The following is a 12,227-nucleotide window of genomic DNA, read 5'->3' on the forward strand; positions in this document are numbered from 1 at the left end:
AGATATAGATATATATATATATATAGTCAACTACAAGAGGTCCTCTGCTGCACTCAACCCATTATCAATATATTTAAGACAGAGACATTTTGTGCATACTGCTACTGAAAAATGCCTTACCCTTTAAACAACACAGGGATTGTTTGTCCATATATTGCAATGTATTTAAGCTGGCCAACTACGTCAAAGTCATCCCATATCTGGCCAGTCCTACGCTCAACTTGCATCTGATTCATTAAGAATTCTATTGCTTAAATATACATTTTACAAAGGGACTAAGTTTTACCTGCAACTTACTAGCTGCTTTCAAAGTAAAACTCCCAACCTTGGCTGCCCTTTTATTAGACACCAGTGGGATCACCTGACTATAGCTGGGAGGGGTGGGAGCTACAACATGGAGCTGGTCACTGCTCCTGTATAACTATAACAAACAAGGGAAAGTTGTATATATATATATATATATATATATATATATATATATGGGGGTATGGGAGAGCATTCACATTTGGAATAATGCTCAACATAAGGAATATATTGTGTTTTACACCTGCATTATTGATGATCTGTTGTTTATATTAGGATATGGAGAGCGATAATGATTTTGTTCGATTTATTATCAATCAGAATTATTTTAATTTGAGGTTTTCTGCAGATGTGAAGAAGGACAATCTAAATTATCTTGACGTCACATTGTTCATCCGGAATGGAAAAGTAGAAAGTAAACTATACACGAGAACCATAGAACTGATAGAAATGGCCTATTGCACACCAGCTGTGGGTGTTTTAAGGGTTGTGTTAAACACCAAACAATGAGTCTTAAAGTAATAAAAATGTAATGTAGTGTGGCCCTGCAATAGTAAAAGCTGTGTGTTTGCTTCAGCAACTCTACTGTAGTTTATATAAACAAGCTGCTGTGTAGCCATGGGGGCAGCCATTCAAAGCACAGGATACACAGTAATTAAAATACATTCTGAATAATCCCATTGTATACTATAGATCATATCTGTTATCAGTTGTGTATCCTGTGCCTTTTCTCCTTTTTCAGCTTTGAATGGCTGCCCCCATGCCATGGCTACAGTGGAGCTTGTTTATATAAACTAAAGTTGTGTTTCTGAGGCAAATACACCGGTTATACCAGTGCAGCACAAGAGTACATTATATTGTCAATACTTTGTCACTTTAATTTTTTTGTGTTACTGTTCCTTTAAGAAGATACCAAAGGGACAGTTCTTCAGGGCTAATCAGAACTGCTCTAGGGAATAAGTTTTTTTGCAAGAATGTCAAGATTTAAGGAGAAAGGCTATAGTGATGAATGGATACAAGCAGCATGCGAGTCTGCATCCAAAACAGACAGGGATATTTTATTAAAGGCTAAACTGTGGTCAACAAAGCAGATGGATATATTAAAAATATTATCCTGAAACATTGGTATTTGATTACAGCAGATTACATTTTAAACTAGTCTATTGATAAACCTATAGTGTGCTTTAGAAGGGCATGAACCATCAAAAACATGGTAGCCCCATCTAGGATTTGGGGACATAGAAGGCAAGAGGCATCACAACACCATTCTGGTTTGAAAAGCACATTTAAATGCCAAAAAAACAGATGTGGGGCTTGCTCATTTTTCATGTCTCAAATATACATAAGCAATAAGATTGTGTAGGTAGAACTAAAAGAACTGTAGGAAGGAGGACCTGTGAGCACATCCGTAACATCTGGATAGTCAAAATGAATCATAGTCTTTCTAGACATAAAGAAATCTATAATAGTGATCCCAAGTATACAATGTTTGTAATCCTTGAACAAATACCTGCTAGTTTTAAAGGAGGTGACAGACTGAGAGAGAGAGAGACCTGTCGGATTTTTTAATACTTTACAACCCCGTGGCTTAAACATAGATTTAGACCTGACAGCATTTGCTTTTTATATGTATGTGTAGTTTTAAATAATCCTTTTATATTTACAAATTGAATTTCTGTCATTTAACAAAAACTGTGTTCATTTTATATACCATTGTTTAAACATAGACAGGCCCCTTGTTCAAGGTAAATGCTCTGTCTGTTGGCAATGGGGAGAGTAGTTCCCAACAGAACCTGCATAATAGTCATTTATCTACTTGCCATGTTTATATTTTAAACCATGTTACATTTGCATACCATTACTTTAACATAGGCAAGCCTTGTTCCGGGTACATCTGTTGGCACTGGGGAGATTAGTTCCCAGTGGATCCCTTAAAATGGTCACATATTCCCTTGCCATATTTACATTTGAGCTTATGATTGGCCATCTAATTGATTATGCAAGGAATATTCACAAGCACAGCTAATCGAGTGCAGCTGCTGCAAATAGTTCACCATATGTATGTTAAACCTAAGTTTTTGTAAGAGAGAGTAGGGATGCAGATATTCCTTCTGTAAAGACATGGCGCTCCATGTGAAACGCGTTAAGGATTAGGAGCAGTTGACCTGTATTAATTGTACAACATTCAAGTTTCCTGTTATTGTGTGAGTTTACCCAGTTATGGGGAGCACATTATTTTTAAATAAATACGTCTGCAATAATATAGGTTTTCTTTTCATGAATATTGTGTGAATACTTGAAGACACCATGGACTTAGAATGAACTTGCTTGATGTATACTTACTTTGAAAGTTTCGTGAGCAGGAAATTTTTTCATAGGGTGGCTGACTTATCATCCTTGGTCTAACCTACCTTAAAGGAGAAACAAACCTTAATTTAAAAAACCCTACCCTACATAGACCCCCCCTCCCTCCTCCCCCCTGGGCAAATGCCCCTAACTCTTTAATTACCCCTCCGTGCAGATTCTGTCCAGCGGAGTTCATGGACGCCATCTTCTTCTCTTGACTAATCTCCGGAATGAGACCAGCGAATCGGCGCAGTAGTTGCAATTTTCTGTATCGCGACAACTGCGCATGCGCCAAAACTAAAGAAAATTGCAGAAGCGCCGGTCTTATTCCGAAGATTACCGAAGAGGCTGAAGATGGTGCCCATGAACTCCGCTGGACGGAATCTGCACGAAGGGAGTAAGTAGTTAGGGGCATTTGCCCGGCCGGACATCTAGGTTGGGGGAAGGAGGGATGGGGGTCTATGTAGGGTGGGGGGGTATGTTTTTTTTTTTTTAATTAAGGGGTTGTTTCTCCTTTGAATGTCTACTGCACAAGTTTCATGAAATGAACAGCAGTGTGTGTTACACTTGGCACTTTATTATACATAATTAAGGGTATTGCACCATTGTATCCATGTTGCGCTTCCCTACAGCCACACCAAATAACATGGAAAACGCAATACAAATGGCAAGTGGGGCTGGCACAGCTGCAGAGTGTTGGTGCCTAGTCCACATGACGTAACTTGTACGTAACTGCTGTGCTGGGAATATCCATCATCTCTTTCTGTTTGATACAGATCCCCCTCCCACACTGTGACATCACATCTTCTGCCAATCATAAGTTCCTCTCCCCCACAGAGCCGACTGACAGGATTGAGATCATTCCAGAGATAGACCTGCAGGTCCCCTCCCATCATGCACTTGGGCAGCCCCATATATTTATACACACACAGCTTTTGTATTCCAATGGCAACAATAACAAGTCAGTCAGAGGCAGAACCTTCACTGAAACACTTTGTTTCCCATAAATAAACATCAGTTTGACCTCTGTGCCCTTCACGTTCTGTCATTCCTGCATGAACCTGATGCCCAGTACCTACTACCTACATACACACTACAACACTATAAATATACATCTATCTACCTATATACGAAGCAGAACCATGGAACAGCCATGGGCACAAACATGGCATTTAGTATCCAAGATACAGAGCAGCAGACACATTAGGGATTAAGGGAAAAATGAAATCTAGAGAATAATTTTTAACATTTTATTTTCACAGAATAAATAATACAGAAATAATACAAAAATTGTGACTATTTTGACTTTCTGTAAATTTAGCTCATTAGTCACAGATAGGGTTACCACCTGGCCGGTATTTAACCGGCCTGGCCGGTAAAAATGATGTTTGATCCCAATTTTATTAATAGGAAAAAAAAATAAGTATATAAGAAGACTGGAATTTTTTTTCAGAAAAGGTGGCAACCCTAGTCACAGATGATCTAAATCCTGTTAGTCTGTTTCCAACAGGTGCCAAACTTGTTCCCAACTGTAGATTCTTGGTTAGAAAGAACAGCTGCGGATCATTAACCTTTAAAGACACTTTAAATAATTTTATCTGTATTTCCCTAGAAATAGTCACAGTACAAATTAATTAAATGTTTTGTTAATTGTAAGCAAGATCTTACGTTTCTCCTCAAATAAATCCAGCAGGGATTAATTAACAAAGCAAACTCACGGGGATGGTGCCTTCTTGCCCTGTGGTTCCTACATAGGTTTGCCACCTTTTCTCGAAAAAAATACCAGCCTTCCTATATTCTTTCCGTTTTTTCCTATTAATAACATTGGCATCTAGCATCATTTTTACGGACCAGGCCGGTAAAATACCAGCCAGGTGGCAACCCTATTCCTATCCCTGTCTATGTCTGGCTGGTGAGAAAGCTATAAGTTTGGGTGGCACTGCAGATAGCAGTAATGCTTTGCAGCACTGTGATCCTATCAGGATGCAGTCTGTATGTTCTCTGCATTGGTTAATTTGGTTCCTAATGAATCCAGTCTGAATTTGTGTGTATGTATGTGGGACTGTTATAGGGACCTAAGATTGTAAGCTCCCTGGGGCAGCCACTCGTAGGGCCATCACCCAGCCGTTAGCAATGCCAGTATTTACTTCCATAAAAGGTGGTAACCCCCCCATTTACAGACAGTGGAGTAAGCCAGCCATGTTTGGGCAAGTAACCAACCAGAGACATGTCTGTGGTATACAGAGAAAATCTGCACCAAAATGACAACTATTGGTCCCAATACAATAATTATTAAATGGTTAAAACCTGACGGTTCTGTTTCTGTGCTGCTAAAAACCTGCTCCAGAAATGTGCTGCCAGCCGAAGGTGAAGTGTTTGGATCCCAAACAATACACAGGGAACACGTTCCTCAGCATTCTCCTGGGTTCAGTGGCACTAAACTATGCACAGGATTCTGCTGTGTGAGCACATTTCCCTCATGGGAGTGTACAAGATTGTGACTGCGCTTGTGCACCCACACAGAACCTTACAAACCATCCCTCCTATATTGGGAGGGGGAGTTACTGGGATGTATAGAGGCACAGGGATTATGGGGCTCCAGCGCAACTTCTCTTGATCCCTGGCTTAGTGTTACAGGGAATCCGTTTATTTACCTTCGTCTGCAAGTACAGGATGAGTCCCATTTGCAGAACCAAGCTCCCACACATTTCATTTAATAATGGGGTAAAAGTGATTAAATGGCTTAAGCCTGACCAGGGGCATACATATAGCAACAGGAGGAGCTTGTGTGGTTGTGCTGATTGATCACACACACACCCTCACAGATGGCACAGTGACATTATTCAATGACCAGGGCCGGATTTACATAGCGGGCACCCCTAGGCCCACTGTCATTCGTTGCCTCCCATCCATGTTTATTCTCTCAAATTTTCATCATCGGGACCAGAGCAATGGGGAAATTAAAAAAAAAATGATAGTATCTCTGTGCATCTCCAGTGTTTTTGAACCAATGTGGGTGTGGTTGAGCAGCATGGTGCCCCCTAAAATCCTGCTGCCCTAGGCCCAGGCCTTGGTGGCCTCTCCACAAATCCGGGCCTGCCAATGCCAATATTCTCATATCATTCAATAGGGGACATTCTTTCTGGCCAAGTGACCAGGACGCCAGGGTGCCCCATTGTCTGGGCTCAGCAGCCGCAGAACTGTTTGCCAAACAATAAAAAGAGAAATCACAGGCTGTTCCTTATTGTCCCCGAGCTTTTCAAGGTGCAGTCTTCTTGGTTTGGAGGCAGCACAATCCCCTGTTATTACTGAACACTCTGCTGAACTCACCAATCAGTAGACTTTGATAATATCCCCAGGTAATAAAGGTTTGTTTGGTTTGACTGCTGTATAAACAGCACAGAGGTAGTTATACATTGAAGGGGGGCTGGAAATTGCTATTGAAAAAGAATGGAAGGCTAAATCGTAATTAAAGGGCTGCACTTACAATGTACAGTAAATATAGGAACCGCCCCCTCTTTAAGGAACAAAGTAAAAGTGTCTAGAGGAAAGTCCCAGTCTGTGTAACATATTAACACAGATAAACATCAGGGAACGACCTGCATTGCATGGACTGACCGCTGACCCTTCAGGGCAATTAAATTGAGAAGAACCATGTTATGGGTTATTTCCAAAGAAATTTGCTGAGATGAAAGTGGTAGCATTAAGTGGAATGACAAATGGAAATATAAAGTAGATAACACGGTTAGTGTAGCCAGGGGGCTGCTGAAAAGTCCAACAGAATGTTAGTGGATCAAGGGATACAGAATAATAGTGCCTGTATATAAATCCCTGATATTGGGTATGTGTATTGGGTTGCCACCCGGCCTAGCCGGTAAAATACCTGCCAACAGGGCAGCCATCAGGGGGGGACAGGGGGGAGAGTTTCTAGGGGGGCCCCGATGGTAAGGGGGGCCCAGCCACACCACACTTACTTGATTAGCCGGCACCCCATCTTTCTGAGAGCTGCTGACTTTGGGAAGGCATGGACGTTTAAGGGGCCTTGGCCACCAATTTTCTCATAATGTGGGGGAGGGGGCCCTGGCCACCAATTTTTTGACATCACGGCCCACCCATTTTGACGTTCCCTTTTGACGTCACGGCCCACCCATATTGACATCACGGTCCACCCCCCCACCAGCCGGTAAAGAATTTTAGAAAAGGTGGCAACCCTAGCTGCTGGGTCCCAATCTGCCTTCAAAATCTCAAATCTTCAAATCTCAAAATCTTCTGATAATATGACCAAAATAAGGTAGCTTTAGACTAGTGCCACATGCGGGCTGAATGGCCTCCTGTAATACCAGTGTGGGACCTGTTATCCAAAATTGCACGTGACCTGGGGTTTTCTGGATAACGGATCTTATAGTAATTTGGATCTTCATACATTACCTATCTTTCACACCTACTAGAAAATCATGTAAATATTAAATAAACCCAATAGGCTGGTTTTGCTTACAATGCACTGTTCTATTATTACAGAGAAAAATAAAATCATTTTTAAAAATCTCTATTTTTTTTTTCCCGATAAAATGGAGTCTATGGAAGATGGACTTTCCATAATTCTGAGATTTCTGGATAATGGGTTTCCGGATAACGGATCTTAAACCTGTACACGCATGCTGAAAATCTTCCCCTAAGAGGCCAGTAGCCTCCTTTTCTGTTCACCTCCAGAACTATTGTGTTGGCTCGGACACACTCAACTGATTTTGGAGAAGAAATGCAAAACTTTGAATTTCCACTCTGAAATCATCTGAGTGTGTTCGGAGCTGACACAATAGTTCCAGATGCAAGAGGAAGTTACTGCCCACATAGGGGATGATTTTCGGCATGCGTTTGTTACAGGAGGCCAATTTCAGCCCTCGTGTTGCACTAGCCTAAATCTGGTCTCTGGTGCTTTGAGTGGAAGGTCAGGCTGAATTTAGTCAAGAATCCACTTTGTTTTTTCTTTATAGTCAATTCTATTCTCGGACAATAAAGTTAATAAAGGCAGTGATTCCCAACCAGTGGCTCATGAGCAACATGTTGCTCGCCAACCCCTTGGATGTTGCTCCCAGTGGCCTCCAAGCACTTCATTTAGTGGGCTTCATTTGTGTATTCCTGGCTTGGAGGCAAGTTTTTGTTACATATGAACCAGATGTACTGCCAAATAGACCCTTCTGTAGGTCAGTCCACAAAATGGTCACCAAATGGTCAATCCAGGGCCGGAACTAGGGGTAGGCAGAGTAGGCACGTGCCTAGGGCGCAAAGCTGGGAGGGCGCCAGGCACCTACCTCCTCTGTCGCCTACCCCAAGTCTGGTTCCCTTCTCTGCCCGACTCGATGAATTTTTCGCGCTTTGTGCTCTTCTGCGCATGCGCAAATTTGTGCATGCGAGCGCAAATTCGCGCATGCATACGCGAGCTCAAATTCGCGCATGAGCACCTGCGACTGCCGCGACTGCCGGGCCTGCCTAGGGCGCCTGCCGAGCGTGGCCCGGCACTGGGTCAATCACAGTCCTTGTTTTGCACCCCCAGGAACTTTTTTCATGCTTGTGTTGCTCCCCAACTCTTTTTACATCTGAATGTTGCTCATGGGTTAAAAAGGTTGGGGACCCCCGCTGAAAGGGCAGTCTGGTTATGGGATTCACTACCAAAAAAGGAGAATGAATGACTTTTTGGTGGGGAGGAAAGGAGATTTCACCATCAGCATAGGAAGGGTTTCTTTACTGTAAGCACAGTCCAATTATGGGATTCTCTACCAAGAGAGGGGAATGAGTGATTCATTGGTGGGATGGAAAAAAAGATTTCCCTATCAACATAGGAAAGGTTTCTTTACTGTCAGGTTAGGGAAAGCAGCAAATTGTTGGTGTGGATATAAATGGGTTAGATGACCAAGAAAGAATTGAATGAGAGTCATACTTATCAGAAGGGAATGATCCAGTAAGCTCTGTTGGCAGATGAATGCAATTGTGTCTCTAAAACAGCTTGAAAGCCAGAGATTGTTGCACTCTGTGAACCCTTATATTGGACCCACTGCAACCTGCAGCAGTTAATATCCTCCTATTTGTGTCTGTAAATTACCCACCTACTTGTAAGCTCTACTGTGACCTCCTTCCTTATATCTCTTTAACACTTAGCTCTTAAAGGAACAGTTCAGTGTGAAAATAAAAACTATGGATATGACTGTGCAAAATAAAAAATGTATCTAATATAGTTAGTTAGCCAAAAATATAATATATAAAGGCTGGAGTGAAGAGATGTCTAATAAAACAGGCAGAATCCAACTTCCTGCTTTTCAGCTCTATAACTCTGAGTTAGTCAGCGACTTGAAGGGGGGCCACATGGTACATTTCTGTTCAGTGAGTTTGTAATTGATTCTCAGCATTCAGCTCAGATTCAAAAGCAACAGATATGACCCATGTGCCCCCCCTCAAGTCTCTGATAACGGTAACCAGTCAGTGTAAACCAAGAGAGCTGAAAAGCAGGAAGTAGTGTTCTGGCTATTATGTAAGACATCCAGTCACTCCAGCCTTTATACATTACATTTTTGGCTAACTAACTATATCAGAAATTTTTTTTATTTTGCACAGCCTCTGTTTACCCAGTTTTTATTTTTATACTGAACCATTGGGCCATATTTAACTTATCTTTAATAAAGCCTTTTATTTAAAACACGAAGATTCGCATAGTGTGTACTTTCCTACATCATTGAAGATAATTAGTGTGATTTTTAACCCTAACCACTGGCGTTCTACACGAGGAAAAGACCTCACGACCGGAAGCGCTATCTAACAAAGACAGAACCGGCAACAGCTGTTTCTAAACACAAAAGCCGCTTCGAATCCCAGCGCACCTGACCGAATACAGTGCTGAAAAGGTCTGCTCGTGAAAAACGATCGTTAATACCTCTCTAAGCGCCATCTGTACAACTGTGTGGTAAGTGCGGACCTTATCCGCTATTTAAATACACCAACAGTATTGCACTATTTTAGCTTTTTCCCAATTAGATACAAGCCTGCACGACGCAAGTCCAAGATACAGTTATATCACCTACATGCACGCTAACCGCACGGCACTTGTGAGTAGTTCCGCTTATTCTAATACAGCGTCTTTGTCAGAGGGCTACTACACTATTGGGATTGCTTTCACTTTTCAGATTTAGGGACCGAACTCTGCTGTTTAGCGCACCTACTCTCTTGACTTTTTCTATTTAAGATAAGCAAATCTCTTGGGAGAACTGAGACTAGCAGCTTCAAGGGCAATTCACTTTCACTAACAAAACTATTATAACACATAAAACATTGCACTAAAACTCCCACAAATGTGTTCAAACTTTCATAACTTGTCACATGTTGGTAATTAGGGGGTGTGGTCATAAAATGGGCCTGGCCACAACAACTCTTTTCATTTTTCAAATGTTGGGAGGTTTGCCCACAATAAATCTGCTCCCCTGCAGGTGACAATTTTTTGCACCGGGCCCCTCAGAATTTTTTTTGAATTGCTTGCAAGTTACGCTACTGGGCAATAATGTTTATCGCTGGTGGGAAAACATATGCATTGCTTTGTTTTCCCAAAGTTGCCCAAAATTTCAGCTACTTCAGAAAAATGCAGTGTTGCGTATGTTTTCCCACCAGTGATATACATTATTGCCAGTGGAAAAGCATTTGCAAGAGATTAGTCGCCTGGGGTTGTGCAGTTTTTTCACGGATGATTAATCTCAATGTATGTCCATAGAGCAAGTCAGAAAAAAAGGAGAATTCACTTTTTCAAGGTCAAAGGATCAGTTAGAGCAGAATTATTACAGTCGGGAGTGGGTGGAGGGTTGCAGTTGGTCAATGTATTATGTACCTTCCAGATAAAATAAATTGGCGTACTTTTGGGACAAATATGAGTTTCGTGTGGGGCTAAGGAACTTTATGTAATAACTCCAGTGGTGTCCAGTCATTAAAAAGGAAATGATTCCCTTTGTAATTTGAATAAAGAGTGGTGCAGGGTTCTGTGGGCTTTTTGATCAGAACCAATTTTGCTGAATGTTGTCAGAATGATTCATTGTGCTGGATGGTGGGGGATGTCTGTTAGCAGAATTCTGGGTAAGTGTGTGACTACTAAGTTGCATGAAGTGGGGACACTGACATCTCCTACTGTGAAAATCCAGCGCAAGCTTTTATGTGGTTTTAAATTATTTTGCTTTTTGTTTAGCAGCTCTCCAGTTTGGCGTTTCAGCAGTTGTCTGGTTGTTATGGTCTATATTACCCTAGCAACCAGGCAGTGGTATGAATGAGAGACAGGGAGGTGAATAGGGATACAGCATAACTACAACCACTGTACTCTCTCAAAATATTCTTGCCCACTGCAAATGTTTGTAGTGGGCAGGAATACATGCAAACGCAAGCAGGTGGGGAGGAGGTGAGTAGGTTGCTTGCATGCCAGGCCCCTGCAAAGAATTTTTTTTGTAGAGGAGCCTGATGCAGTTTCATCATGCCACTGGAAAAATAAGTGAGAAATAGTAACAATAACAATAAAATTGTAGCTTTGCAAAGCAATAGGTTAATGGCTACTGGGTCAGTGACTCCCATTTGAAAGCTGGAAAGAACCAGAAGAAAGCAAATATTTAAAAAAAACAAACTATAAAATATAAAAATAAAGACCAAATTAGATTTGCTTAGGAATCTATACTCTGTAACATACTAAAAGTTAAATTGAAGGAAAACTTATATATATTATAACAAGCACAACTAGGGTTGCCACCTGGCTGGTAAAAATGATGGTTGATCCCAATGCTATTAATAGGGAAAAAAGTTAAATAAATAGGAAGGCCGGTATTTTTTTCCAGAAAAGGTGGCAACCCTAAGCGCAACTAGAGTAAGGAGCAGGGGGTCTGGGGCTTTTCCAAACTGGGACCCTCCAGCTGTTTTTGAACAGGGATTCCTGGCTCAAGATCAGCCACTGTATAGGGGCACACATTAGACATAAACGCAACTATTTGTAACACTTCAAACACCATGGCACCAGGCCCAGCCCAGCTATTTTGAAGTCCAATTAAAATAATAGAAGGCGGAACTCTCCAAATAGTGACCATTTTCAGCCTTTGTCTGTGTTGCTGTGGGATATGAGACTTGCAGTTTAGCTAAAGCCTAAAGCTGGCCATAGACGCAACAATTTTCGGATTGTGTTCGGAGAGTCCCGACATTTTTCATCCGGCGGAGATCGGTCGTTTGTCGGCTGCCGATAATATCTCTGCATGTATTGTCGATCGTACGATTTTCAGTGGGAGATTTTCGTACAATTGCTGTCAGGGGCAAAACATCGGTTGATCTGTTCTTTTGTACTTTATTTGATCTGAATGGTTAGTGGCAGGTCGGGAGATTGGAAAGTCCGATCGTAGGTTGATCGTACAATCTTTGCGACCCAGGCTGGGATTGACAATTTGTAGCCAAAGGGACTGATGTAAAGCTCCCCATAGACGAGATTCTTCTTGCTGAACGACTGATTTTAGGGAAGTCCGACCAATCCTTCGAAATTATTGTGCGGTTAGTGGGATTTGAACGATCGTACATCTTAT

Source organism: Xenopus laevis, chromosome 9_10L, assembly GCF_017654675.1.
Source record: "Xenopus laevis strain J_2021 chromosome 9_10L, Xenopus_laevis_v10.1, whole genome shotgun sequence".
NCBI classification, from domain to species: Eukaryota; Metazoa; Chordata; class Amphibia; order Anura; family Pipidae; genus Xenopus; species Xenopus laevis.